Source organism: Monodon monoceros, unplaced genomic scaffold (genome assembly GCF_005190385.1).
Source record: "Monodon monoceros isolate NGI ecotype Baffin Bay Population unplaced genomic scaffold, NGI_Narwhal_1 Super_Scaffold_9, whole genome shotgun sequence".
NCBI classification, from domain to species: domain Eukaryota; kingdom Metazoa; phylum Chordata; class Mammalia; order Artiodactyla; family Monodontidae; genus Monodon; species Monodon monoceros.
Window position 1 is genome coordinate 44,440,565 of NW_021703786.1, and position 27,963 is coordinate 44,468,527.

The 27,963-nt window shown below is 49.5% G+C and overlaps 1 protein-coding gene across 4 annotated transcripts in view; it reads left to right on the forward strand.

The window, feature by feature from the left end:
• GAS7 (growth arrest specific 7) overlaps window positions 1–27,963 on the forward strand; it is a 200,909-nt gene that overhangs the window by 89,030 nt on the left and 83,916 nt on the right. The window contains exon 1 of one of the 4 annotated variants that reach the window (XM_029212832.1): window positions 25,562–26,136. The exons of the other annotated variants lie outside the window; for them this stretch is intronic. The gene's annotated coding sequence lies outside the window, so the exon portion shown is untranslated. Of the gene's footprint in view, window positions 1–25,561; window positions 26,137–27,963 lie in introns of those variants that run through there. 4 annotated transcript variants of the gene reach the window in all.

The window sequence follows — 27,963 nt, forward strand, 5'->3', positions numbered from 1 at the left end:
AAAAAAAAAAAAAAAAAAAAAAAAAAAGGGGTACCCATAACTAATAGTTCTCAGGACTTTACAGTTTATTGGTGAGGACCCCACTTTCTCCATTGAAGTGTAGTTGATTTACCATATTGTATTAGTTTTGGGTGTAAACACAGTGATTCAGTATTTTTATAGATTATATTCCATTTAAAGTTATCACAAAATAATGGCTGTATTTCTCTGTGCTGTACCGTATATCCTTCTTGCTTGTGAGGACCCAACTTTTGATCTGAATAATCCTATGAGGAGATAGTATCATCATTTGTGATTTTTTTTTTTTTTTTTTTTACCTTTTGAAGGTGAAAATAGCATTTATTTTAATTTTTGTCAGACAGTAAAATTGACCTTTTTGGGTGTACAGTTCTATGAATTTTAACACATATTATAGATTTATGTAACCACCACCTCAACCAGGACATAGAAGAGTTCCATCACCCCAAGATCCTCCCTCCTACCCTCCCTTTGCCTTCACACCCTCCCTGACCCGACCCTTCATGGGTCCTCCATTCTTGTAGCTTTATCTTTTGGAGAATGTCGTATACAGGGAATCATACAGTAGGTAACCTTTTGAGACTGGCTTCTTAATGTAATGTGTACGGGACGGACCCAGGTTGTGGCCTGTGTCAGTAGTGCGTTCCTTTGTGTGGGTGAGTAGTATTCCATTGCGTGGATGTAGCATAGTTTGTTCCTTAATCCCTGTTGAGATCTTTTGGGTTGTTGCCAGTTTGGGGTCTTTATGAATGAAGCTGCTATGGGCATTCGTGTATAAGACTTGGTGTGGACCTGTATTTTCATTTCTTTTGGGTACATACCTAGGAGTGGGATTGATTACTGGGGCATATGGTAAGTGTATGTTTAACTTCATAGGAAACTACCAAGCTGCTCTCCAGAGTGACTGTACCATTTTGCATTCCCACCAGCAGTGGATGAGCTTTCCAGTTGCTCTGCAACCTCGCTAGCACGTGGTATTGTCCACCTTTTAAAGTTTAGTCACTCTGGGTCATGTCTGATTTTGAAATGTGTAAACGACTCTCCGAAAGGCTCAGAGGGTTGTCTAAGGCCCCTGGGCTCTTGGTGGCTCCTTGAATAACTAAAATCCAAACCTTTCGACTTGACGGCTGTGTACATTCTGGGTGATGGCTGTGCTGAACAGGAATGATAGAGGCTTATCCCACGTGGCAGACTAGGAACCAGTAGCTTCTGCGTGAGGTTGGGGGCTGCAGCAACGTCAGGGCATATGTGGCAGGGTTAAGGCATATGCCCAGGGACTAGGGAAACAAGGAAAGTGAAAAAAAGGGAAACGAAAACAGAGAAAAGATGCACATCCTAGAATCACAGAGGTGGGAGGCACTAGGCTACTTCTCCATCCCTTGTCCCTTCTTATTTTTTTATTTCTGTTTTTATTGGAGTATAGTTGATTTACAGTGTTGTGTTAGTTTCAGGTGTACAGCAAAGTGAGTCAGTTATACATATACATATATCCATTCTTTTTTAGATTCTTCTCCCATCTAGGCCACTACAGAGTATTGAGTAGAGCTCCCGGTGCTATACAGTAGGTCCTTATTAGTTATCTATTGTATATATAGTAGTATGCTCTCTTATTTTTAAATTGAGGCTCAGAGAGGGAAGGCAGCCTGCCAAATGTCACTCAGCTCACTGGTGCCTCTTGAGTCTTTGCCTGTGGCCAACGGTTGGCAGAAACCCCCTTTGTTTCCAGAAGCATCCTTGGGAGTAACACCAGGGCCACAGGCTGCTTCCCCTTGGTGCTTGAGGAGTAGAGCTTTTGCAAACTGATACGCCTGGTCAGGGTCATCGTACTCCTTCAGTGTCTTGGCCTCAGGTCTGTTCTGGGTAAGGAATCGGCTTCAGGAAGGAGCTGGTGCAGGGGGCCATGGCTGAAACAGCTGAAACCAGAGCTGGTGACTTAACAGGGAGGAGGTTTATGGAGGACCAGGCCCACCTACCCTCGCGGGGGAAACGGCGCGGCTGTGCTGGAAAGCTGTGGACATGCTTACCCGATTGCAGAATACTTCTTTCGTTTTGAATATCATTTGTTTGGTTGCCACAGCAACGTCAAGTCTCTATTTTAATGCTAACCTGCGTGGCTGCAACTTTCTATATATAAGTACTGCTTTGCACAGTGAATTAGCTGATGCCACAGGGGAAGCAGAGGATGTGGAAACGGTGGCAGAAGATGACCAGTGGGTCAGCTCTGCAAGAGGAAGGACTGCGGGGCTGAGGTGAGTGGGCGCCCGGGGCGTGGCCGCTGATCCATAGGGCAGGTTGCTCAAAGCTCATTGGAGCAGGGTGAGAGTGGGAAAGGCAGCCCCACACCTGCGGGCGGGCGGGAGGGAGGGAGGGAGGGAGGGAAGCCCTGCTTGGATGGCCTCCTGCTGGGCCGGAGGGTGATTCTTCTGTTTCCCCACGGGTCGCCTCTCCTCACTCCTTCAGTGCGTCTGGGCCGCCCGGGGACCGGAGGCTCCGGAAAGAGGAGCAAGCCACTGGCCAGGGTGGTGTCTGAAGTGAGCTGAGTGCAGAGTGAGTTTTCCTTGTTTCCTTTGACTTGGTTCCCCGGTCTGGATCTTCGCCTCCTCTGTTTTGCCTTTTCTTCCTTCCCAGGTGTGGCTCCCGGTTGGGGCCAGATGGCTTCACATGGTGCAGATAGAATATTCAGGAGAAGCCTGGAAGGACCCTGGGAGTCGGTAGGTTCAGCTTCCCCGGCTCTAGATGAGGGACAAGCCCAGAGAGGTACACGCTCTGCCAGATGTCACACAGCCAGCCAGAGAGAGAGTGGGACGGGAACCAGGTCCCCAGGGGACTTCTGACTCGGGCCCCTGTGCCTCATGAGGGCATTTGTGTGGTGGGGTCAGGACAGCCGTGGGTGTACACACTAGACGTACGGGGGCTGCAGAGAGGGTGGCCCACTCGGGGGCGCTCCTTTCTTGCGTCACAAGTTGGAGGGCGTGTAAGGAATACAGGATTATGTAACAGGATCAGAAGCCATGAAGGCTTCTGGAAAGAGCATGGAAGTTAGAGTCTGGAAAACGATTTCATGTGGATTCAGCCGCTTCCCGTGTGACAACTGTGTCCACTTCACCGAGGCTCAGTTTCCCCACTAAGTCCTGGAATCTCTTCCCCAGCACTGTGGTGGAGGGTCAGTGTCACAGCCAGTGTGAAACCGTCAGCAGCAGCATTTGGGTCCTGATGGGGGTGTGATGCACCCGAGGGCTTCTCTGGAGATTGGGTTTTGGGTGTGCCTTGAAATGCTACAGTTTTATCATCATTTAGAAAAGTCTCAGTCGGGCTCCCTCTTCTATAATATCAAACATTCGACAGTTACTTTAAGTGCACTGGCTCCAAAGACTTGGACCCAGTTTTTTTTTTTTTTCTTCTTTGACGTGCCACGTGACTTTCGGGATCTTAGTTCCCCAACCGGGGATCAGACTCGGGCCCATAGCAGTGAAAGCGCGGAGTCCTAACCACTGGATGGCCGGGGAATTCCTAACCCTGTTCTTTTTTTAATTTTTATTGGAGTATAGTTGCTTTACAATGCTGTGTTAGTTTCTGCTGTACAGCAAAGTGCTGACCCTGTTCTTGAAAAGGGAAAATGTGTACAGTTGGAATCTAGGGCCTGTGAGTGGTGTACAGTCTGTGGGGCTGGAAGATTGGAAATTGGGAGCATTCACCCCTGCCTGGGTGGGCCAAGGAAAGTGCAAAGGGAAGGAATCTCTTGCAGGAATTTATGATGGAGAATGGGGGGAGGGGTATAAAGGGGGGAGTTTTAAAAACGGAGATCGGGACCAGGTGAAGTGGCGTTTCTTAAAGCAGGAGTGACCAGCCACAAGGCGTCTATAATCCGTATTAAGCAGTGTGGAAAATAGGGTGGGAAAACAGCAGAGTGCGTTGCACGTGGTAAAGCACGTATTGCTGCGTGAAACTTTTGCTCTGCACGTATATTGGGTTGTGAAGCAAAATGTGCTTTTTACCGTGGGTCAGACTTTCGAAACCAAAAACTGACACCTTCTGGCCTAGAGTGGTGAGCCAGTGAGCCTGAAATCTCCTGTGGATGGCTGGGGATTTCCTTTCCAAGAAAAAGCTGGAAGGAGAAAGGAAGGGTTCTCAGTGGGGGAGAGCCTCACGCAAGCATCGTTTTGAGAAGCTGGTGCGATGCAGCGTGCAGCTCAGACAGGGGCAAGCAGGCTGGCTGGGAAGCGTGAGGTCTGGGGACCAGAGGGGGCATCCCCTTCTCCCAGGGCCTGTGATTCTTGCAGCGACAGCCTGCTCCCCCTGCACCCTCCCCAGCGGTCCCAAAACACACATTCCCCTGCCCTGGAGCCCTACACTGCTCCGGTGAGGGATGGACCCGGCCGTCCTCCCCACCAGGCACTGTGCTCCAAGGGTGCTGGCTTCCAGCTGCTCAGCACCGGCGATCCCGTGGGGATCTCTCTGCTCACTGCGGCAGCTGTGTCATCTCACCTTTACACCCCATGGATGTGCGTCTGTCCTCCGAGGCTGCTGTGCCCAACCCTCTTTCTCCTTGGTTCCCGCTCTGTGCACGGCTTTGCCTCTGAGCACCTTCTCTGCCTCCCTGCCCAGCCGGTGGCGCATGCCTCACTCCTTAAGCTATACCAGCTTCCTCGCTACCGCCTCCCCTTCCAAACCTTCTCATCAGCTGTTGAGGCACCACTCTTCCATCGACAGAGTAGGACAGACTCTCCAGGGTCCCTTCTGGCCCCCAAACCTTGTCCTATGCTTCCCTTCCAAGGAAGGTTGGACCCAGGCTGGGGCGCTCAGCTCCGGGGTGAGATGGAGTTGGCCACACATTTGCAGCCCTTGGAGGGTGTGTACTGATACCCGGAAGCTGGTATTCAGCTCACGCACCAGGAGATGTTGGTAGTAAGAGGTCTTAGCAAGAGGCTAGTTAATAGAGGGTAAAGGTACTGATTATACTTTTGGTCTAGGACGGTGGTATTCAATTCTCTAACACGAGGGCGCCCTCTCTTCGAATGACTGCAGTTAACACCAGGAGCTGTACACTGGTGGCCACTGGGGAAAATCAAGCGCAAAACTGCAGGGGGGTTTGGTGGTGGTTTTGTTTTCGTTTTTGCCCATAGCTTCATTTAAAATCTTTTGAGTTGGTTGCCAACATCTAAAAATGAGCAGATTTCACATTAAAAATTCAGATTTCCAGCTTCTCTGGCAAAAATGAGTAGCTTTGGTGACACTGAGCCCACTGTCCTGCCTGGCAGCAGTATGCTGACGATGAATGGCGGGCTTTCAGTTTGCTACAGTCCCTACCCATCACCAGCATGGAGAGCAGTGATGGAACAGTTGCCAATATTCGCATGATTCGTGATGTCTTTCTTACGGTTAGGAAATATGAAATAGACCCGGTGCCCATGTCTGTGAAAAGAGGGAGAGTGAGAGGGCTGCAGTTTTCAAGAAGATGTTAAAGAATCTCTTTCTGAAAGTGCATTTGTTGGTCTCCTAAAAATTAATTTTTAAGGAATAGCGGTAGATTTAGAACAGGTGCTGTGTCTTTTTGTTTGTGTGTTTGTTTTTGCCTTGAAATCAGTGGTTCTCAAAGTGTGATGCCTGAACCTGCAGCAGCATCACTTGGGACCTTGTTAGAAATGCAGACTGTTGGGTGCTACCCACACCTGCTGATTGGAAGGTGGGGTCTGACAGTCTGTGTTCTGATGGCCCTTCTGATGCAGCTGAAGGAGCGAAGGCTGAGAACCACTGCTCTGAGGCTCAGAGCACAGACAGGATGCCAGCACCCTCTGTTGTCCCTTTCCATCCTTTTAAGACCCAGAGGGGAGGAAAGGCGGGGATCCCTAGCCAAAGAGGAGTTGAGGTTCTCACCCGACACCGCTCCAGGCAGACTTCTGTTCGTGCTCTGAGGGCTGGAGAAGTACTTCTGGCTACGGGAGCTCAGCAAATTCCAGTTCGCTTTAGTCCAGTGCTTACATCTGTGGGTCCCGTTGGTGCCACAGGGGTGGAGGAGCCCTGGTGTCTCTGACAGTCCTGGGGAGATAGATGGTCACCGGGCTCTCTTCCCAGGGGAGCCGCAGTGTGTGACCCTAGCAAGCAAGGCCGGGGAATGCATCACATGGAGAGGGACCAGGTTGGCTGCTCAGGCTTATCAAAGATGACCAGGCATTCATGGGCTAGGAGTTCTTAGGTGAAAATAATGACCAGTTTTTAAAATACTTAGAGGTGAGAGCCAATCACCTATGTACATTTCAGATCTGCCCTTGGTCACTCAGGCTGCTGTAATCATAGATGATCCCTTGGCTTCCGCCTACCTTCTCTCTGGCTAAAGGCTTTAATGACCTCAATGGACAGTCTAGGTGAGCCAAGAGAGTACATTGCTTCCGAGTGTATTTACTTGGAGGGCCCTAGGCCCGTGAGAGGCTTGTTTCAGAGACCTCGACCAAGCCATTCATGACTTCCCCCGCCCCACCACGCCCTGGCCCATTTAGTTCATTTGTGATTTGGGGGCCCCCTGAGGGCATTTCGGTATGTAAGACCCCTCCCAGTAAAAACTAGATGAACACGCGGGCTGTGCTTCTGCCTCTACCTTCTTGCCTCTCTCTCTTCCTGTCCTCTCACCTTGGGGCCCCGGTGACCCTGGGAAAGTAAGAAACCTGCTTTCTTAGTGGGCTGACAGTCCTACTTGGAGACTGAAGGAACTCCACTGATTCAACACATGCTTGTTGGGTATGTTTTCTGTGTCTGGGGACAGATTTGGGTAGGACACTGTTCATGTTCTCAGGAAGCTCAGGTGAGCGGGGTGTGAGGACCACTCATCACTGGCCCCCGAACAAGAGCAGCTGTGGAGGTACCAGGGGGAGGGAAGGTGGGGCTGGTGGGGCAGGGGGCTGCATTTCCCAGGGAGACAGCAAGAAGTGAGGAGCCTGGCCCACCAGACAGAGCAAGATGGACCCCCATCCCGGCTGGAGCATCAAACCCAGGCTGAGCCTTGATTCGTGGAGGAACTCGGGGATGGCCTGGGGTCAGGAGCAAAACCATCAGCCTTGGAGACGGGACACCAGGTTCAAACCAGTTCTGTCTTGCTGGTGGTAAGACCTTGGTTTATTCGATTATAAAATAAAAATGATTTGATTATAAAATGAATTCTTCTCTCCCAGGGCTCTTGTAAAGGTCCAATAAGCTCCAACAGATACAAGTTACTGGCCCACAATAGACAGAAAGCACTTCAGCAAGGAAGAACTGCGGAAAAGGTTGGGACTAATGGTGAAGTACAGACAGTGGGAATCGACTTCGGTGGGAAGGAGAAATCCTGTCCTTTGTCCTCGTGATTATCCAACCTCGTTTTTAGGAGCTTGAAGTCGGGGGTGGGAGTGTTCTGTTGGGGTGTCCTTGCTGGGGGCAACGATTCAAATGAAGTCACACGCGAGCTGCTTTAGGAAGGTTGCCAGGCTTTGCGTTGGTTGGTTCACGGCTGTTGCGCACGGCTGTGTCTGTGTCTCGGTCTGGTTTGCAGGGGGTCACCAGGTTCCCAGCAGCCCCGGTGGACGTGGATGTTCTCTGGCCCCTTCTGCTGGTCCCCGAAACCCCAGTCTTCCCCACAGAGTGGCCTGATTCCAAGTCACATGCTGTTCCTCTTTCTCCGGTCTGTGTCAGGAAGGTCAGAAGGTGTCACTCTGAGAGGTTAGCCCGCAGGCCGTGCCGCACAAGTGACTCAGCACTGGGGACCTCAGCCGATGAGTTTCCTAAAGGCTGCTCAGTGATTTAACGGAGATGGGCCGGTATGGAGCACAGCTAATACTTACGGAGTTTCTTCCATCATTTCGGCCCTCGTATTTAGTCTTTGCAAGAATTTTGTGCAGTGGGTGGTGGTATTTCCATTTTTACATGTGGAAAAGAAAAAGAGGTTCAAAGCGGTGAAGTGACTTGCCTGAGATTATATGGCTGGTAAGAGGTAGAACCTATACCTGAACTCCCTCTGTCCTGGCTGAAGGTTAGGGTTTGGAGACAAGCAAAGGGATGTCTGTGGGCATTCGAGTGGCTAGTGGGGCTTGCCTCTTCTGTTTCTAATCCCCACCCACATCCCTACGCATCGTGCATACCTTATTTTGGGAGCCCCTGCTGCAGAGCAGAGGCTGTGGTTCCTCGAAGCCTCTGGAATCTTCCAGGCCCCCTTGTTGGAATGGAGCTTTGCATTTCAATGAGTGGAAAAAAAATAAGCAGAAGAGGATTTGCCAAAAGAGAAAATCAAGTGCGTTTATGACTCCTTTTTGTGTGCACAGATGTTTCCTCCCTGGGTCACCCCCGCCCCCCTTCACGGGGGCTCACTGGCCACAAACAGATGGGAAGTGGCTCATGGTTGAACTGAGAGCCAGACTTATTGGCAAAGGTCGCCTTGCACAGAGCCTTGTGGGGGTCAGCCTGGGGAGGGGTCCTAAGTGGGGCTTGGTTTCTGCCATGCCATCTGGCCAGAGCTACTCCTCCAGCCATGGTGGCAACATCAGCACCAAGGTTTAGGGCCAGAGAGTGAGGAGAAGAAGACTCTGCATTAGGACTGGGAGACTTGGTGTCCAACCAGCCCCCATCTGTCTCTGAGCCTCAGTTTCCCCATCTGTAAAATGGCAACATGGGATCAAGTGATCTCTACGGTCCCTTCCATCCCTAATTTTTGTGTCAGCACTGCATTGGTTAAGTTCTTTACTGTTGATCATTTTGTCTTAATTCAATTCGTTTTCCTAAAAATAAAGCCCCCCCCCCCCAGTGTCCCTGCCGTTTGAAAGATAGTACAATGAACCTTAATCTGATAAACAGTGTTCATTTTAGGGGATGGCAAGTGAAATGGGATATGTCAAGGGGGATTTTACTAGCAAATATTATCTAAATATTTTACATAAGGCTATATTCATGTATTAGCTCATAATGGAATCCAAGTTAAAGATTGTTTTAAAAGAATGCAGTAAAATGAATATGCTCATTATTAGAAAACTTGGAAAATACAGAAAAGCAAAAATAAGAAAAAATATTTAGCATGCTTGTCTTTTTTTTTTTTTTGGGGGGCATATTTGTCTACATAATTGGGATCATATGGTATATTTAGAATTGTACATGCTGATTCAGGGGAAGGGCAGTGTTTACAAATACATTTTTAAAATAAAGAAAAATTAAAAATTTCATTTTTAAAATTAAAAAAGAACTCAGAAATGTAAACGTGATAAAAGAAATACAATTACAACAGCCAGAGGAATCCCACAGTACAAAGATAACTTTTGTTAACATTTTCGTGTGTTTCCTTCGTGCTTGGCTTGGGGCGGGGAGAGCATTATTTTCCATAGTTGAGATCATGCTGTGTACTCTCGTTTCTAAAACAGGAGCCACTCTTAGAAGATGATATAAAAGAGGGTTTAGAAGATGTTATAAAGGAGGGTTTTGATGGCAGAAAGCATTGGCTACTGGGTGGTTGATTAGTCTTTCCTGTTTTGAGGGGGTGGGGGAAGACTTGGTTCATTCAGTATGAGTTTTAAATACACAGAAAATCATCACTCAAGTTCTTTGGCAGAGAAAGTGGCCGCTATGATGTTCTGCATAGTGCAGCATTGCTCGCGTGGACAAAGGAAACAAAGACTTTTTGTTCGGTGACTCTCCCAGCACAGAATCCACAAAGCTTGAACAGTCCCTCCACGGTCGGCATGTTCTTGGACAGAAAAGGAAGCAAGCAGTTACAAGTGCGCCCCACACATGGCTGGAGGCTTCGTCTGTACTGGCCTTGGATGTTGCAGGAGAAACATGTATCCTGGTTCCAGGATGGGAGGGGAGCAGCAGAGGAGGACCAAGGGAAACACTCGGCACCAAACCTCAACCCTAACCCGAACCCTAACCCTAACCCTAACCCCAGGCAGTACTGTTTGCTGGATGTCTGAGTTGGGGGAGTGCACTAAGCAATGCATTTATATGGTTACTTCCCCAGCATCATCTTCCTAATTTTGGTTTCTCTCTCAGTGTCTGAACAGTAAGTGCGTGGTCTCTTCACTTGCATGCCTACAAGAAACTTCCTGTTTCTTCCGTGTCAAATAGTAATATGACTTGGCTGTATATGTATGTCTTGGATGCCAACCTTTTTGGACAGAAACTCATGTTTGCAGCTCAGCCTGTTCCATCGTTCAGCAAATGTTTATAGACACCCACAGGTATGAACAAGATGATGGCCATGCCCCTGAAGCTTTGAGCTCAGTGGCATTTGTCTTCTAGCGCTTTCAGATGGGCGATGCCCAGTGCTGATGAGCTGTGAGCAAAACAAAGTCCCCGCCTCACAGAGCTTTTATTTTAGTGGGAAGTGCTCTCTAGCTATTAGTAGGAGTAGAGGAAAAGTCTGAGGAAGGAGTGATTTCCTAGATAACTTTTCTCTTTGCCTGTTGGTGTGCATGATTTTTTATTATATTTTATTTTTGTCATTAATTGTTGATTTTAGTGTATTTGATCTGGTCTTTTCTAATGGAATACTACTTAAACCTACATTGATTCATTATTTCCTTGCTTTTTTTAGTTTGCAATTTGGGGAGATACTTTTTTTTTTTTTTTTTTGCGGTATGCGGGCCTCTCACTGTTGTGGCCTCTCCCGTTGCGGAGCACAGGCTCCGGACGCACAGGCTCAGCGGCCATGGCTCACGGGCCCAGCCGCTCCGCGGCATGTGGGATCTTCCCAGACCGGGGCACGAACCCGTGTCCCCTGCATCGGCAGGCGGACTCTCAACCACTCTGCCACCAGGGAAGCCCCAAACTCATTCTTAACAAGGCAGGATCTACGTAGACACTGCATTATACGAGAAGAGTATAGGTCATCTGTCACTGGCTTTGGCACTCTGTGCACTTGGGGGAAGGTTGAGTCCTTTTCACATTTGCTCACCTGTAGGTTCAATGGTACATACATTTCCCAGTCCTGTTCTTGTTTTCAAATCGACTGTCACCTGGTGCGTCGTTCTTTTACTGCCTGGCTCGCTGATACTCCGAATGGGTGAAGTGCGTGAGAAATCACAGCTCTCCTGGCCCCATCCCCACTCACTGCTCTCAGGACATTCTCCAGACTTGACCTGTGGGATCCGTACCTCTCTGAATGACTAACACCCCTCCCCAGGCCCTGCACCCACCTGCACTGCCCACTGGCTTGTTTTCCAGGAATCGCTGTGCAGAAGTGGGTAGTAGGGAGGGAGGGGCAGATCTCAGGCTGCTTCTGAGCCACAGGGGCTGGCTGTTTAGTGCTCGGGAGGGTGCAGATCCTGTATCTCACATCGGGGTCTGAGAAGGGCGAAGGTGCCAAGTGCATCTCAAATTAGGCACGGAGAGCAGTGAAGGTGTGAGTGCTGTTTCCCCTTTCCCAATTAGTCTCCGTTTTGTAAAATTTTCTCCGTTCACTCCACTGGCCTTAAAGGTCCTGGAGGGTTTTTCCCTCAGATTCTGATTGCGCACTATTTTTGCTTTTTTTGTAGCGTGGTAAGTTTTATCTTTTCCTCTTAGTGCCACTCGAACCGGGATTCGACAGAGGTGTCCACAGGGCTACCGCCCGGTGCCCCTTTCCACAGGAAGTCCCTCTGCACCCCTTTAACTGTCCTCTTGGTCCTCCCCGTGGTGATTCAGGCCCACCCTGGGGGCCTCATTCCTGCAGTTGTGGGTATGTGGTCAGTAACAGATTCAAGTTTGGTTTTCTGGGATTGAAAAAAGAACCTCGTAAACCATTGCCTGATGCTGCATGATAGTTTTACACATAGCCTGAGACTGTGTTTCTCCAAGTGGGCTGAGTTTACGACTGGGGATATGTGAGATGATCTTAGATCATGTGGAGATAACAGTTTTTAAGTTCCATTTGTTTTCGTGTGTAATAGAAAAAAAAAAAAACCCAACCCAATCAAATCCATGGTTTCATAGATATTACTGCTTAGGGCCAGGCTTAATTCAAGTTCCATGTAAGTCAGTTAAAAAACAAGTAAATCATAGTGTAGCTGATGCATGACAGTGGGAAAGTTCTGAGAGCAGAACGTGGGTGACTGAGGTCTGGGAGACGCTGAGGAGGGGATCCCATAGGTCTGCAACGGGGCCTGTAAGAGGCTTTTGAAACCAGGTGCCATTTCTGATATGTCCGCTTGATCTTGGGACTCTTTTATGATGGGGACACGTAGAAACCTTATGAGGGGCCTTGGCCCCCACCACACTGAGTGCAAGAAACCGGCTACCAGTCACTTCCCAGGGGCCATCGCTTGGCCTGGTGGGCCAGATCCGGCCACTACCTACATACAGCCCCGTCCCTTTCTTGCTTTCTTCTGAATGGGCATCTCTCTGAATGTCTTCCCTTGCTTCCCTGTGCCTCTTCACACTCCCCAGCCCCTTGTGTGCCTGGGTTCAGATTTCCACGCCCACCTTACTTCCATATTCCTTTCTGAGATTAGTGGGGAAACCTCCCCTCTGTAGTCAGTAAGGATTTCCTTCATTATCTCATGTGGACACTTAACTACGTATTTCTTCTTACGATCCCGTCCTCGTTTGCTTCCTGTGACTGATTCTCAGAACCCACATCCGTTCATTCCCCATCACGTAGTCCCTGAGTATGACTGGTTTGGAGGGGAAACAGATTAAGACCTGGTTTGTTTGTTTGTTTGTTTGCCTTTAAAAGTACTGAGAGGGGCCCGGGGGGTGCTGCCTACATGAATGGAGGGCATGGGGGTGGGATGGATTCACTCTCCTGCTACTTGAATGCACCCACCCCCTCCATAGGTTCCACTGTGCATCCTTTCTGCATGAACTCAGCATTGACCTCTAGGATTTCACCACCATCTTCATGCAGATGCTCCAGCTCCATGTGTCGAGGGCCAGACTCACCCCAGTTGCCCAGTGATCACTTTGAACTTGGATATGCAGACAACAGACTCCACCACGTCCCCGCAAATGGCTCCCACCATAGCTGGAGCGCTGGGCAACTGGTTCTAGCTTCTCTTGTTCCCTTTGGAGTTGACTTTTACTTTCTCCCATTCCCCCCCGCGTCTCACCAGTTGCCTAGGCTTATACTGCTTCTTACTTAGTGTTCTGCTCTGGTCAAGCCCTTTCTTTTCATCCCTGCTGTCGGGCAAATTCTGTATCTTCTGAGGAACTGCCCCTGCCTGTCCCAGCTGAAAGGGCTCTGCCCTCAGGACTCTGAAAGCTTATTGTCTTCCTACTTAGCAGTCAGCATTCCTTGCAGACTCGTCTGTATGGTTATGGTTATCCCTTTTTTTTTTTTTTTTTTACACTTGTGTTTATGCCTTATCTTCCAAATTTTAGAAGTCAAGTCATATATATAAGACTTGCCTATATCTTCCACAGCATTCAGGGAAGCGGTCGATAGTAACTTGATTCGTTGTGAACTTGATTAGTTATTAGTTGCTGATTGATTGTGTAGCCAGGGAGTGGGGCTGCCTTTGAGACCCTGTACCCTGGAGACTGCACGGGCTGGTGAATAATTTTCCCCTTCATTCCTCTGAAGCATTTAGAAGAAGTGAGTCACCGCCATCCCCAGATGTTCTTTCTTAATTATCATTATAAGACAACGGAGGATGAGGTCCCACAGCAAACGTGGCCTATTTTTGGCTGACAGTTTTCAACTCAACTGAAACAAAGAATCATCGGTCACAGGAGGGTTGGTTGCATCTGACTCCATTCAACTCGGGAAAATGAAGCTTAGCGGAAATGACTGCCGAGTCTTTTTGCTTTTGGATCATGGGTCTCCTGATGTCTTTTGTTTGTCCACGTGGCCCCATAGTTAGAAACACACCTGTTCTCAGAGACCAAAAAGGAGGTGAACAATTTGTGCTTTTCCCCAGCCAACTGTAATGATAGAGTACTGTCAGTAAAGCAGAACAGAAGTGACTTGTGGATTAGAGCACTAGGATAACCCCAAACAGTAAACCCATTGGAATGTGTATGCGAGTCTTAACACGCCCAGAAATGTTAACTTGGGTGAAGCCTAAAGAATAAAACCTCTGCAGTCCTGATTTGTTTTGCTTTAGTTCAGGTCAGCGCAGATCAGCCTCCTGGATTGTAATGGCCCAGAAAGGCCCCTTGCCATTGGCTGGAGGCCTTACAGAGAACCACCATGATGGTGATTTCTGTGTTGCCTACAGCAGGGCATTATTGTCTGCGGTTGTATCTACTCGTCTGTGTGCTGCAGGGTCAGAGTGGTGTCAAGGCTGAACGGCCTGAAAACCGTCCCCTCTTTGCTGTTATTAAAAACAAGAAGTCATGGGCAGTGAAAGCTTCCATCGCCATTTTAATTCCACAAAACCAGAGGGCCTGAAGATGAGGGTCTTGGCAGTCTAGATGCAGATGAAGTTTTGTTGTCATCTTCTCCTGGGTGGGAGCCCATTTCCAGGAGCAGAGAAGGACCTTGCTGTGTATTCCAGGGCATGGCTGGTCCCACAGCTCAGGGTGTGAGTTTGCACCTGGCATCCCTTCCCACACCAGGGAGAAGATAACCCAGCAGCCACTGGAGGACTCTCGCCTCTGGATACGTACGGTGCTCACTTCTTCTCTTAGTGGCTGCTTTGGGACCATTTTACAACTGTAGATTTAAGCGTATGTATAGATCTATGTATAGACTACATTTTTTTTTAATCCATTCATCCAGCGCTGGACCCTTGGGTTGTTTCCACCTTTTGGTTATCGTGAATGATGCTGCTATGAACAGGAGTGTACAAATATCTGTTTGAGTCCTTGCTTTTGATTTTCTTGGGTATATACCCAGAAGTGGAATTGCTGGATCGTATGCTAATTCTATGTTTAATTTTTGGAGGAATTGCCTTACTGTTTTTCATAGCATCTGTACCATTTTACTTTCCCATCAGCAGCGCAGAAGGGCTCCAGTTTTTCCACATCCTCGTCAATATCTGTTCTTTTCTGTTTTTTGATAGTAACCATCCTAACAGGTGTGAGGTATTATCTCATTGTGGTTTGAATTTGCATTTCCCTAATGACTAGTGACACATGACATCTTTTCATGTGCTTATTGGCCATTTGTAAATCTTCTTTGGAGAAATGTCCTTTGCCCATTTTAAAATTGGGTTGTTTGTTTTTGTTCTTGAGTCTAAACTTTTTTGTGTCCAGGGAAACTGCGGCACCTACTCTTTCAGCCCCTGCTGTTAGTAACAGCATCAACAGTAATAGCTCACATCACCCTCGCACTGTACTGAGCGTTTACATGGATTGCTTTTTTTCCCCTTTAATCCTCACAACAACCTTTGGGGAAAGATAATCTCCATTTTACACTTGAAGAAACTGAAGCTTAGAGGCCTTGCCCTACGTATCACAGTGGTGAACCAGCAAAGCCCTGACCCTGATCTGACTCTGTCCCTAAATGACAGTACTGATGGCCGGGCCCCCACCCAAGGAGCTGGCATTGAAACCTTCCTAAGTAGACACTTCATCCATGCGTTTGAGAGAGGTGATAGTTTCTAGGAAACCACGCAGTCCTCAGGACCTCTGTTCCTCCAGGACACCATGTTTACTTCGATGTAAAGAATCAGTTCCTAAAATCCCAAAGGTTTGCATCTGAAAGCAAACCCAGAAATGCAGGGCACTTCAAGTGCTAAACCGTCAGCTGCCCCGAAAAGCTTTCTAAGCGGAGGGATGGGATATATTCACCGAGGAGCCAGGTCCGTGCTGAAACTCATTTCCTTGGTGGAGGCAGTGTTGCGCTCAGGGTCCAGTCCTTTCTTCCCGTGAACCTGACAGTTTTGTGATCCCCAGCCTGTTTTCATCTGAGATGCCCAGCATTGCCTCCTCTATTCCCACTGTCTGTCCATGTTTGGAGGTGACGGGGGCTGAGTGAAGGCAGGGGACCCTCACCTTGCCCTTTTGGGGGCAGCAGCTTTCCAGCCCTGGACGAGTCCAGCACAGTGGTTCTTTGGGGGAGCATTCTCCATCCTTTTTATGTTGGTTTTTATCTGGCCTTGGGTTCGCACAGCTGGGGCCGGAGCCGGGGCCAGAGCTGTGACTTTGGGATGGGAAAAAGTTGGCGGAACATTCCCCAGCAGGGCTTGGGCAGGCCCAGGGAGTCCCGCCTAAAATACAGTGGACAAAGGAGCTCTTGTCCACAGCCCTGGGGGTGGAAGGCATCTGGTCAGTGACACAGGCTTGGCCATTGTATGTCGTGACCTCAGCCAACTTTTTTTAGCTGAGGAAGGAGAAAAAGCGTGCAAAAAAGAAAGAGAAAGAAAGGAAGAGAGAAAGAAAGGAAAGAAGAAAGAGTGAAAGAGAGAGAGGGAAAGAGAGAGAGAGAAAGAAAGAAAGAAAGAAAGCAAGCCCCCAGATCCTTTGTATCTGGGAAGTCCAGAAGGCGTCGTTGATTTCCCCACAGGAGCTGGAGCAGATTTGGAAGGAACTGTGCAATGTAGTGGGTTCTTTGTGAAAGAACAGCGATGAGAAAAGCCACAGAAACATCCTCCGGGGTGCCCAGAGCCCTGACCCTGGGGTAGCTGTTCGCCTGGGCCTCATTTCCCGCAGAGGGGCCCGTGGAGAGGAAGCTGGCAGGGGCCTGGCCAGCAGCCTGGGCACTGCAGACAGGACCCACGACTCTGAGTTAGTGGCCCCCAAAGAAGATGAGCCCTCCTCCAATGGTAAGAATCGTTCTGCTTACCTGCCAGCGTGTGTGCAGCTCGCCTTTCTCCGCAGGCTCCTGAGATGGCTTTAGCATTTTAAAGAGGCAGTTCTGAGAACCCTCCGAGATACGGGCTCCCAACTGCTGAGCTTACAAAGTCTGGTGTGTCGGGGGCACCTTTCCTGGGCCCGAGGCAAAAGGAGGGGAGAAGATGTGGGCTGATGTTGGAGAAAACAGGAAGGGAGGGGGCAAAAGATTGAAAAGGGGATGTTTGTGGAGGGAAAGGGTCTTGGGTCCCCCTCGGTTACCTGGGGAAGCAGTTAAGTTCAGTGTGACGGAGAAGCAGAGTGGTGACATGTGGATTTTTGTATGGTGGGGATTGGAGTCCAGATCTGCCTTTCCCAGTAACTTGTCCCACATCCAAAGCTTGGCTTCTACCCACCCACCTGCCTTCTACTCCACGGCCCAGTTCCAGATGGGACACTGGATGGTGAAAGCCCATTAAAGGACACAGTTCCCCAGAAGGTTGTTAAGTATCTGCCCAGTTAACCCAGTTTCTGCACTGGGGTTCCAGGCTGGGCTGGATGTTTCTGTCCAGTTTGGGGGTGGCAGCCGTGGCCACCCTAAAGATGATGGATGCTCTCCTGAGACGTAAGAGGAGAATAGCCTTATTTTGCCAACCGTCCTGCCTCTGGAAGTTAGCCTCCGCCCTTCTTTGGAAAGAGGAACCAAGAGGGGTCAGCTGAGACTTTAGTGACCACTCTGTTGAGGTTCTGGACAGCTGAAGGAGGTCCAGTTTCTGTGGAAAGTCCCGTCTATCTCTGCACAAAACCTTCCTCCAGGACATTCTATCCCACTGGCTGGGTCAAAGTCAGCCTCCCTGATTGTGGCGTGGCTTCTGATCGAGGCCTGAACTATACCAGGAGCAGAGATGGTACTCACCCTCCTGGAGCATCCTCTGACCAGCCAGGGGACCTAGTTCCCAGCTGGGCTTCTCAAAGAGCCTAACATGCATCTGAATTGCCCAGAGACCTTTCAGACGAAGAGCTGGGCTCTAGGGTGGGGCTTGGGAACCTGCGTTTCAAACCAGCTTGCAGAGGACGCCTGGGCTGCCGGTGCAGGGACCACACTGGGATGATGGCTATTGTAAAGAACCCAGACCAATCAATCCAGTGCTGACAGTTACAGCTGCCCACGAGCTGGCTGCAGAGCACCGGGCAGGTCTGGCCCTGGCTGTGGATGGCGGCAGGGAGGTTTACGGGCAAGATGGGATTAGCAAGGAGGTGAACGCTGAGGTGCATTCAGGGAGCGGGGAGGAGCCCGGGAAAGCTCTTGGCAGAGGCTGAGGTGTATGGGGTGCGGGCCGTTGGCGGGGTGCAGCGTGAGTGGTGAGCAGAGGCGCTGTGTGCCAGGAGGTCTGGAACTGTTCTTCCGGAGCCTGCCTTCGGTGCGGGGAGAATTCTAACTTCGGATACAGGGAATCCCAGGACGCCAGGTGGACGTCTGGTTCTTGGCAAAATAGCAACCGTGTGTGGCTCTGGGAGTGACAGGGAAGGGGCGGACACGGGCCAGCAGGACAGAAGACCTCACCGGAACTCCCCATGGTGAGAGGCGGAGGCACTGAGCTCCAAGGTAGCGAGGCAGAAGCCCAGGTGTTTGGGGCCCAGGCAGCGTCCCAGGACCGCCTCTGAATCCCGTGTCTGCACTTAAATGTGCCTTTTTTCCTCCGACAAAAATGGCACATCCTTAAGAGAGAGATACTAACATCCAGAATCATTGAGCATTAGGCTATACCTTTCAAACAAAAAATAAACAAACAAACAAAAAAACAACCCTGGAGACCATCTGGTCCAACTTCCGTATTCTTGAGATGAGGAAATTCTGTACCAGCAGAGATGAAGTATGTTGCTCAAAATCTCACAGCAAGACAGCGGCAGCTCTTGAGTCCGTGTTCTCTGCATGGTGCCCCAGAGCAGTGGTAGATCCGAAACCTCGATGGCCATGTCCTCAGCTGTCCCATTTGTCTAAGTTTTATATGCACCAGGAGCTCAGGCTCCAGAAATGGCAGCTGACTTGGGTTGGTCGGAATCGCACCCCTTCTGACTCATAGAAACAGTACCAGCCCCTCTTAGCCTTAATCTCCCTCCGGTGTTCATGGTTCAGAGCCAACTAGGGATCTCTGGGAACCAGCTCGCAGAGTCAGAAGTCTTTGATTGGAATCACTGGGAGCCCAGGCCGTTGGCACTGCAGAGTAACTGGAATGCGTCTCCATGGTGAGAAGACTGGCCGCCCCGGGTTTCTTTTGGTGCCTGCAGGCCTGCGAGTAGCATCCGTAAAGCTGGATCAGCTGGATCTCGGCCAGAGACTGGCCGTCAGAGACACCCATCTTTGTGCCCTAGTGAGCTCTAGTCTGCCTCCCTTTAAAACGGTACCCACTCCCCACGAGGAAGCCTGCTTTTAGTCCTGGAGCAGCTGTGGACAACAGCTGTGTCACCTGTCTTTGAAGTTCCTTTCTGGCGGGCAGGCTGCTTTACATGAGGTACCCAAGCCTCTGACTTCCCTGGGCTAGCAACTTTCAACGCCCTACCTCACTTCTGAGCTTCTTAAATCCATTTCGAACAGAACAGAATGCTTGGGAAATTTGATTATGGGTTTTTCTTCAGTCATAACAACTTCTGTAAGTGCCAGGAATGGCATAGGCATTTTGGGGTTTTGCACCTTAATACTAAAGAAAGGCCGTGTTTCTTTTTTGCCTCCCAATACCAAGTGTTGGCAAAACTCTCTTATTCCCAGCCTTTTTCCTCTGCAAAGGGAAATTGGACCCGGAATCATCTAGAGGGGTCTTCACCCTACCAGGAGCTCCCTAGGGAGAGTGCTTCTGGTGAGTGAGCCTCAAAATGTCCTGCAAAAAGCATCTTCTAGGGCAGGATAATTGATATCATTATAGAGGTAAACTAGTATAGAAAATCTAGGATGCGTTTTTTTGTTTGTCTTTTTTTTCCTCTCCTAGGATGTATCTTGAGATCCTTTACAACTATGGAAATGGTGAAACTTTACCCCAAGTCCTTCCTCTCACAAATAGGGACATTTCAGCCCTGAAGAGGCCAGAGCAGCGCCCTGGAGCAAAAGGGAGGAGAATTCAGTGTTCAGTCTCCCCACAGTGGCTTGAGGTCTAATGCCCACAATTTTTATAATAGTATCCGGGTTTGGGCATAAACTTAATGATCTACAATTTTTGTTAATCACTTCACTGCTGTCTTTCCCACCAATCCTGAGTCTGGAGTGAATGAAGCGGTATCTCTAGACCAAAAGAGTTTCAGACTGCTTCCTCTTTGGACCCCAAAAGAGTTTGGGGGAATCATGCAGAAAAAAAAGGGTAATGTTTCATGACCGTTTATGTTCCCGTCAGGAGGTCTCTGCCACCTCTTTATGCAGTAGCTGCTTTTGCAAGTTTGCGCTGCTCATTTAAATGCCTCGAAATTTCCCTTGTGGAAGTTTTGGGTTCTGCTATGAAAGACGTGCCTCAGGTTGTGGAACCCCAGTGGTCTTTTTTATATAAATTTATTTAGTTAGTTTTGGCTGTGTTGGATCTTTGTTGCTGCGCGTGGGCTTTCTCTAGTTGCGGCGAGCAGGGGCTACTCTTCGTTGCGGTGCGCGGGCTTCTCATTGCAGTGGCTTCTCTTGTTGCGGAGCACGGGCTCTAGGCATGTGGGCTTCAGTAGTTGTGGCACGCGGGCTCAGTAGTTGTAGCTCGTGGGCTCTAGAGCGCAGGCTCAGTAGTTGTGGCACACGGGCTTAGTTGCTCCGCGGCATGTGGGATCTTCCCGGACCAGGGCTCGAACCCACGTCCCCTGCATTGGCAGGCGGATTCTTAACCACTGTGCCACCAGGGAAGTCCGCACCCCAGTGTTTGAGGGCTGGCAGCCCTTGGTTTTATAGACGAGGAGACAGACATCCAGAGAGGCAAAGAGGACTGCGTAAATCACAGCTCGTTGCCTGGGAACACAGTCTCTTTAAGCCTAGACCCTTGTGCTTTCTGCCGACGCTCCCGATGGAGGTAGGATGTCAGAACAGCCCCTGCTATTTTTATCTGCTAGGGGAGGGGTAGGAGGAAGGGAGCCAACATTCTCAACAGCCCATCAGGAAGCTGAGTCTGAATAAAAATGTCTTTGTTAATCACAAGTGAGCAGAATCTCTTGGGTTTTTCCTGCTCAGAAGCCAGGAGTTGGAACGGGCTGCCGGGAGCTCACTGCCTTTTCCTTTATAGCTCCGAAGCGTCAAGATCAGACACACCTGAGAAACAGGACAAAAGTTAGGGGCTTTCTCTGGGGTTCCCCAAGCCCCTCCAGACTCCAAGGTGGGGAAGCAGCTGCGGCTTCCCATCTTATTCCCGGAGCTGTTCTCTGTATTTCAGGAACATCCACGGGAACCCCTTTCCCCCTGTGGCCCTCAACACGGCCATGAGGCCTCTGAGTACCTGCTCCCAACCTCGTAAACAGCGAGAGTGACTGTGATATTCAGTGGCATGTTTATGCTGTTTGGTCAATGTGGAGATTCTCCCAGGAGATGCTGAAGAGAGGGCATCTCTCAGATCCTTGTCATGCTGGATGGTGTCACCAGGAAAAGTACCAGCCATCCAGAGTTCCTCGTACCTTGCATTGTCTCCTCTTAAACCCTGTTAATTGGCCCTTCTGTCTTATATCTGTATGACGGTGCAACGATAACAAAATCTCTTTCCTCCAGGGTTGGTGAAGTGGGGCCCATGCAGGAATGTGTGCCGGGCCCACGTAGAAACCACTTTCCACCCTCTACTGCTTGGCCCCCAGACACTTCAAGGCCATGAAGTGGCCTCTGAACCAGGAGGGTTCATTCATCTAAAGCTTTCTTGTCATTCGCAGTATCACTTGCAAAGCTTTTCTTCCATCCTTGCCCCGCTGGAGACCCCGTGGTTTCCAGTTGAGCAAGTTTTCCTGCTAGGGTTGACTTCCTGTATCCCTGCATGGGCTACATTGTAATTGTGTTAATCAAAATTCCTGGTTCACCAGATCACTCCCTTCCTTTTCACGGTCAGAAAATACAGAGTTTATTGTTCTGTGTCCTCTGCCTGTTCAGTCCTAAGAAACATGCCCAGTGAGTTGACTGGCCCCCAGGGAGGCACTGGGGGGCTTGCTGATGGCTATTCAGAGTGGCCAGGACTCTCGCTACGTCTTCAGGAGCCAGACACGCCTGCAGTGCTCAAAGCAGTTCAGCCTCCAGGCCCAGGGCTGACGGCTTTGTGGGAGCCGGGAGAAAACCCCCATGGCACTGATGTCCACCTCTCGGAGTGGATACCAGTGGCAGCCAGGGTGTGAGGCTTCCTCTAGCAGCGTCATGGATGGAGGACAGTGCTGGAGCCAGTGGGGGGGATTATGAAAGGTCGCTGCTACAGGCAAGGAAAAGCAAGGCAGACGCCCATGGGGAACGGGGCTGGCGAGTCCAGGTGCGTCACCCTCTGGCCACTGGTAGATATCATCCTGGGAGCTTCTCGGGGATGGGGTGGGTACAGGTCTGGCATGGTCAAGCGGGGGAGTCCAGCCAGAGGGATGTGGATCATTGCTGTGAAAGTTACCCCATCCATCCATCCATCCATCCATCCATCCATCCATCCATCCATCCATCCACCCATCCACCCATCCACCCATCCATCCATCCACCCATCCACCCACCCATCCACCCATCCACCCATCCACCCATCCACCTACCTACTCTGAGCAATGAGGCCTGAGGACACTTGGGTATCAGGTTTAGAAGAGTGCTGGGGGCTTTTGCATTTAAGTGATTAGAGCCTGGTTTGGAAATTTCCTTTAAAATGGACTCAAAGACACAACATTGTAAATCAACTATACTTCAGCAAAAAAATTATTTTAAAAAAAAAGCAGAGTAAATGTGGTACAATAAAATAAAATAAAATGGATTCAAAGAAGCAGCCCTGCCAACCAGGTGATTTCTAGTAAGAGGGGTGTGAGTATACTCATGGAGGGTTCTGGCAAAACCTCTGACGAGTCGGTCACATTTACTGAGAAATTCTGCACACAGAGAAGCGGAAGGGAGAAAGACATCCTGCGGCTCTTTGGCTCCTGACTGGTAAAAGCTAGAGGTGAGCCTTATGGTTTGACCCCCTTTCACACGGGGTCCAACCAGAGTGGATCAAGGGAAGCAGAAAAGCTCAGACTCAGGCTGGGCAGTAGTGACAGTCTTCTCTGAGTGCTGAGCCCGGCTCTGGCTTTGAGGGCTTCCAAAGGCAAACAAGAGGAACAAATGAGATCTTCTAGAAGCCCTGGGTTCCTGAGCTTTCCCTCATCCAGCAAAGTGCTTTGGGCCCACCCTGTCCGCCTTCATGGATTTCAGGGCTCAGGGCTCCCTGTGGAAGAAAGTTTGTGGTCTCCAGGGACCCTTTCCCTTCTGCTGTGGTCCCTCTGGCTGGAAACGCATCCTTCTCTAGAAAATAGAGGAGGACAAATACCAGATGCCAGAGGATGGTAGCGAATTGCGCAGGTACCTGAAAGTCTTGGCAGGAGGGAGGAGAGGAAGAAGGGGACTTTCTTTATCAGGATGGGAAGGGAGAGTGGGATTCTGCTTCCTTTCTCTTGGTGTCCACACTTTTTTTCTCCTACCTCCTGACCTTTTCTAGTATTTTCTGGAATTTTTGATCCGGGTTTTTATTTCTGTTTTTACACTATGTATTGAGAATAGTCACCCTTACACATGTTCTGTAACTAGGTTTACGATGATTATTTACACATTTTTTATAAGCTGCTTTCAGTGTTCAGCCCTGGTCCTTTTTACCTCGAGGCCTTCATTCTTCACCTGTAATTGTTTTAATCTTTCATGCAGTTGGAGTACATCTTTCAAGCACTTGATTGGTAAATATCCTGAACCCTTGTCTGTAGAGCAGTGTATTTTGATCGATTTCACTCATGAAAGACAGCTGTGGCCACATAGAATGGGCTTAGCATTTTCGGCCTAGCGGTCCAGGGGTGTCTTTGGAAATGTGGTCACAGAAGAGCCAAGAGCAGCTTTATTTATGCTCCTTTATGGGAGACACCCTCCTCCCACTTAAAGGGTTGTAGGACTTTATCCTTTCTTTGCTGTGTAAATGTATTGTTAGAGGGTGTCAGCTTGTTGTTGGGCTTTTAAAACCCATTTTGCCTGGAGCAGTGCGGGACCTTCCTTTGTGTCTCTACGAGCTGAGGGAAGTTTTCTTCCCCGGGCCCCTCCAATCAACCTTTGTTTATAGTTTCTTTTCTGCTACGGCTTTTGTTCTAGTTTCTTCTTCAGGAACACCTAGCATCTCTTCTGTCGATTCCCGTTTTCATGTTTTCCCATTTCCTTTGCATTCTGGGAAAAAAATTCTTCAGTTTGTTTTGTACATAACTGACTTTTTTTTTCCTTTCTACAATACTGATTTTATATTCTATTGCAACCAATGTGGATATTCCTTTTATCACTACCTTTTAAATTTCCCTACAGTTTTGAGCACATCCTGTCCTTTTTTTATATCATTTTTTTAAACCAGCTTGCCTTTTTTCCATTAGTTTGTTCTCTCCTTATGACTTTGGCGTTTGTATAATAGATGCTGTATCTTCCTGTCCTCTTTTGAGGTTGCTAAATGGTTTCCTGGAATTTTTCTTCTGGAGACCAGATGAGCTCATGAGTAGACGTTTGTGCTGCTCCTGAGGCGTCTGGATGCTGTTCCTCAATTTAATTTCTGCACTTCAAGAAACACTGTATTATCTTGTGTCCCCCACCTCCCTGTACTCAAAGTTGAACAGTCCGTTCAGTCAGTCCATGAAGAGCTGGGATTTGTTCACAGGTGGGGCACATGCATTGCTTGGACAGCCATTCTCTGTTTACTTGTTTAGGGAAATAGCCTCTCAAATCTGTTTGAAGCCCAGTTTCTATTACAATTCCCAGTTTCCATCCATGCATCCATCCATCCAGTATTCTGGGTACTGAGCTGAGACTAAGAACAAGATGGACATGGCCTTGCCTTCCTGAATCTTACACTCTGTTTCTCTGTTGTGTGGCTCCTCCTCCTCCTCTTCCTCTGCCCTCTGGCTGAGTCTCCAAATCTCTCACCCCTAGAAGAACATGAAAATGCTGTCAATGCCCATCCTCTTCCCACCAGCCTATGAAACTACTTGGGAGGACTACATTTCCCAGAATGCACTGTGCTGTTGTCATGGGTCCCCTCCTTCCTCCCCAGCTATTTTCTCTCAGTCGCTCTCCATGGATAGAAAGGCTGCCAGAGCCAGAGAGAACAATACTTTCACCTGTGACACAGAGGAGAAGCGCCCAGTATTCTTGTGGACACAGACTCTGAGGCTGGCGGCATCGGTGTGGGAAGTGGGGCCCTGCTTCATGCCTTCTCTCTTACCCTGTAGCCAGAGATGATCTTTCCTTGGGTAGATCTTCCCAGCTCTGTCTGGGAATCTCTCCACCCTGAACAGGTGTCAGCAGAAAGGTGTGGGGTGGACGTGACTCTCCAGTCTCCAGCCCCGCTGGGTCTTGGGCTTCATTTTTTTGGTTTTTTGTTTGTTTGTTTGCCTTAAGTTTATTTATTTTTGGCTGTGTTGAGTCTTCATTGCTGAGTGCAGGCTTATCTCTAGTTGAGGTGAGCTGGGGCTACCCTTTGTTGCAGTGCACGGGCTTCTCATTGTGGTGGCTTCTTTTGTTGTGGAGCATGGGCTCTAGGTGTGCGGGCTTCAGTAGTTGTGGCAGGTGGTCTCAGTAGCTGTGGCACGCGGGCTTCAGTAGTTGTGGCTCGCGGGCTCTAGAGCACAGGCTCAGTAGTTGTGGCGCACGGGCTTAGTTGCTCCGCGGCATGTGGGATCTTCCCGGACCAGGGCTCGAACCCGTGTCCCCTGCAATGGCAGGCGGATTCTTAACCGCTGCATCACCAGGGAAGCCCTGGGTCTTGGGCTTCTTGGTGGCTCCCTTGCAACCCTGTCCCTAATTGGTTGACCCATATTGAGTGACAGTGGAAGCCGCTTCTGGCCTCCGGGTCGGGGACTGCTCAGCGCGCACCTGTAACAAACTGGTTCCCGGGGGCTGATGGCTCCCAGGCACACCTGGCCACGCCCTGGCTGCTCCCGGGTGTCCCAGCTGGCTGTGTCATTGGGAAGGGAGAACTTGCTGTCGAGTTCTTTATGGAGATGTCTTCAGGCGCTGTCAGTCAAGGCACCGGACTCATTAGCAGTCATTGCCATGGCAACGGGTCTGCCAGAAAGTGGCTCGTTAGGCTGACAACTTCAGCGCTGTTATATATAGATCTGGGTGTGGGGGAGGGGGGCTGTGAGGGCCGTGGAAATGCCTTTCTTTAGCGCTCCTATTGCTTCTGGGTTTGGGGTGTGAGAAGACGCGGAATGGGGGGACCTTAAAACCGTCCGATCCGGCTGCAAAATCAAGTGTCTGACGGCCCCCCATTACCACCGGCAAGTACCGTTTGCTCACACCTGCGGAAGGTAAGAACCAGGTGCTTCCGGAAGTCTCCTAAGGGGCAAGGAGTCCTGGGTTGAACTTGAAGAAACTGGGGGGCGTCTGAGTGTGGGGTTCGTACTGCCTGGAGGCTGCAGAGGCAAGATAAGTTCTCTTAGAATAGTCTATCTGAAGGGTCTGGGCTACGGGACAGGAGTGTCTTCTTTATAAGTAACCAGGCAGCCAAACACTGTCTTTTTATAAATTATTAATTTTCTGTTCCCAGTTTTGATCTCAGAAGTGATGTTTTCTCTCCATCCCTCCTTCTAAAGAAAGCTGCAGACCATCTCTTCTGAGTTCATTGAGCATGAGATTTAAGGGTACATGTTAAAAAGCAGCTTTCTAGGCTCAAGGTTGATTGTGGAGTCAGAGCCCCGGAATCTGCACTTTAACCCACATTGTTGGTGACGGACGGGGTGTCCCAGGGACCACACTTTGAGAAACACCACTGTAGGGGGATTTGTGTTTAATCTCTAGGTGACTTCCCTTTGTCTGCTCTTATTTTCCCCCTCCGAGGAGGGGATCAGTAGCCATCATTAAGAGGAAAATTTCTTTGGTTGTGTTGTTCTATGTAGGGAGACGAGGAAGTCAGCCCACAGACGGGGAACGTGACTGGTTGGACGTGGGCGGTGATATTTCTGCACGTCTCCTGGGAAGGCATATGCTCGTTTGGAGACCGTGAGACAGGCAGGAGAAGCAGGCCAGAGTTGCCATCCTCCTTGCACGGGAGCTGGGATGTCAGGTGGTCCAGGTGAAGATACAGAGCTGATCACAGACAGCTGGGGAGAGATGAGCTGAGGGTAACTAGGATTTGGGTAACTGGGTAGAAACAAAGCTAATATTTTAAACTGGTTTAACTGGTTTCACCAATTAAACTGTGCATTGTTGGGTGAGATATTAAATTCTCTGAGTCTCAGATTCCTCCTTTTAAAATGGGAAAAAAATGGCATCTCTGTGGCAGGCTTGTGGTAATGATTAGAGATGAGTTTGTGACGCACCTGGCCCAGTCCTTGGTGCAATGTAAACATTTGGTGAAAGTCATTATCAATGAGCGCAAATGGGATCTGAGCTCAGATGTTTCTTGAGGACCTTCTAGACTAGGGTTCTGAAGTGGTCTAGAAACTCTCGATGTTCCATAGGAGATAGGGTGAGTGAGTAGGTGCACACATGCCTCCATTTTGGGGGGCAGAAGAGCCATAGTTTTCTTTAGATTCTCAGAGGATGGGCTGTCATATACAGTTGAGCGGGTTGTTTACTCAACAAGGGGACCCAGATTGGGGGGGAGTCAGGGGCAGCTGAAACCCAGCCTTGCACTCAGGGGTCTGGCCCATCTGGGGAAGAGGCAGTGTTTTCTCATTCCCACAAAGCAGTCCTGTGCATGAGGTTAAGAATTTCTTAGCTGGAAGAAACTGGCTTCATCTCCCCCGATTCACACTCCTTCAGCTCATGTTCATTGTAGGTGGGGCCCCCAACCTCACCCCTCACCCCTGCTTCTAGTTCCTATTCCCATGGGAAAGAGCTGCTGAAATGGAAAGGGAGAAGCCACAGGACTAGGGAAGGCAAGGGAAGGATTTAAGTTGGAAGGAAACTAATTAGAAGAATAGGTTTGGCAGAGACCTTAATTACTGGGTAGTTACTCACGCTGAATCCTCTTGATGGCTGTGGGGCAGCTCTCCCAGGAGGCCTGCCCCTCCATGACCACGAGGAATGAGGTAATGGTGGTGGTTTGGGCCTCTTAGATGAGGGCCTGCAGGTGGGAAGGCCAACTGTGTGTGTGTGTGTGTGTGTGTGTGTGTGTGTGTGTGTGTGTGTGT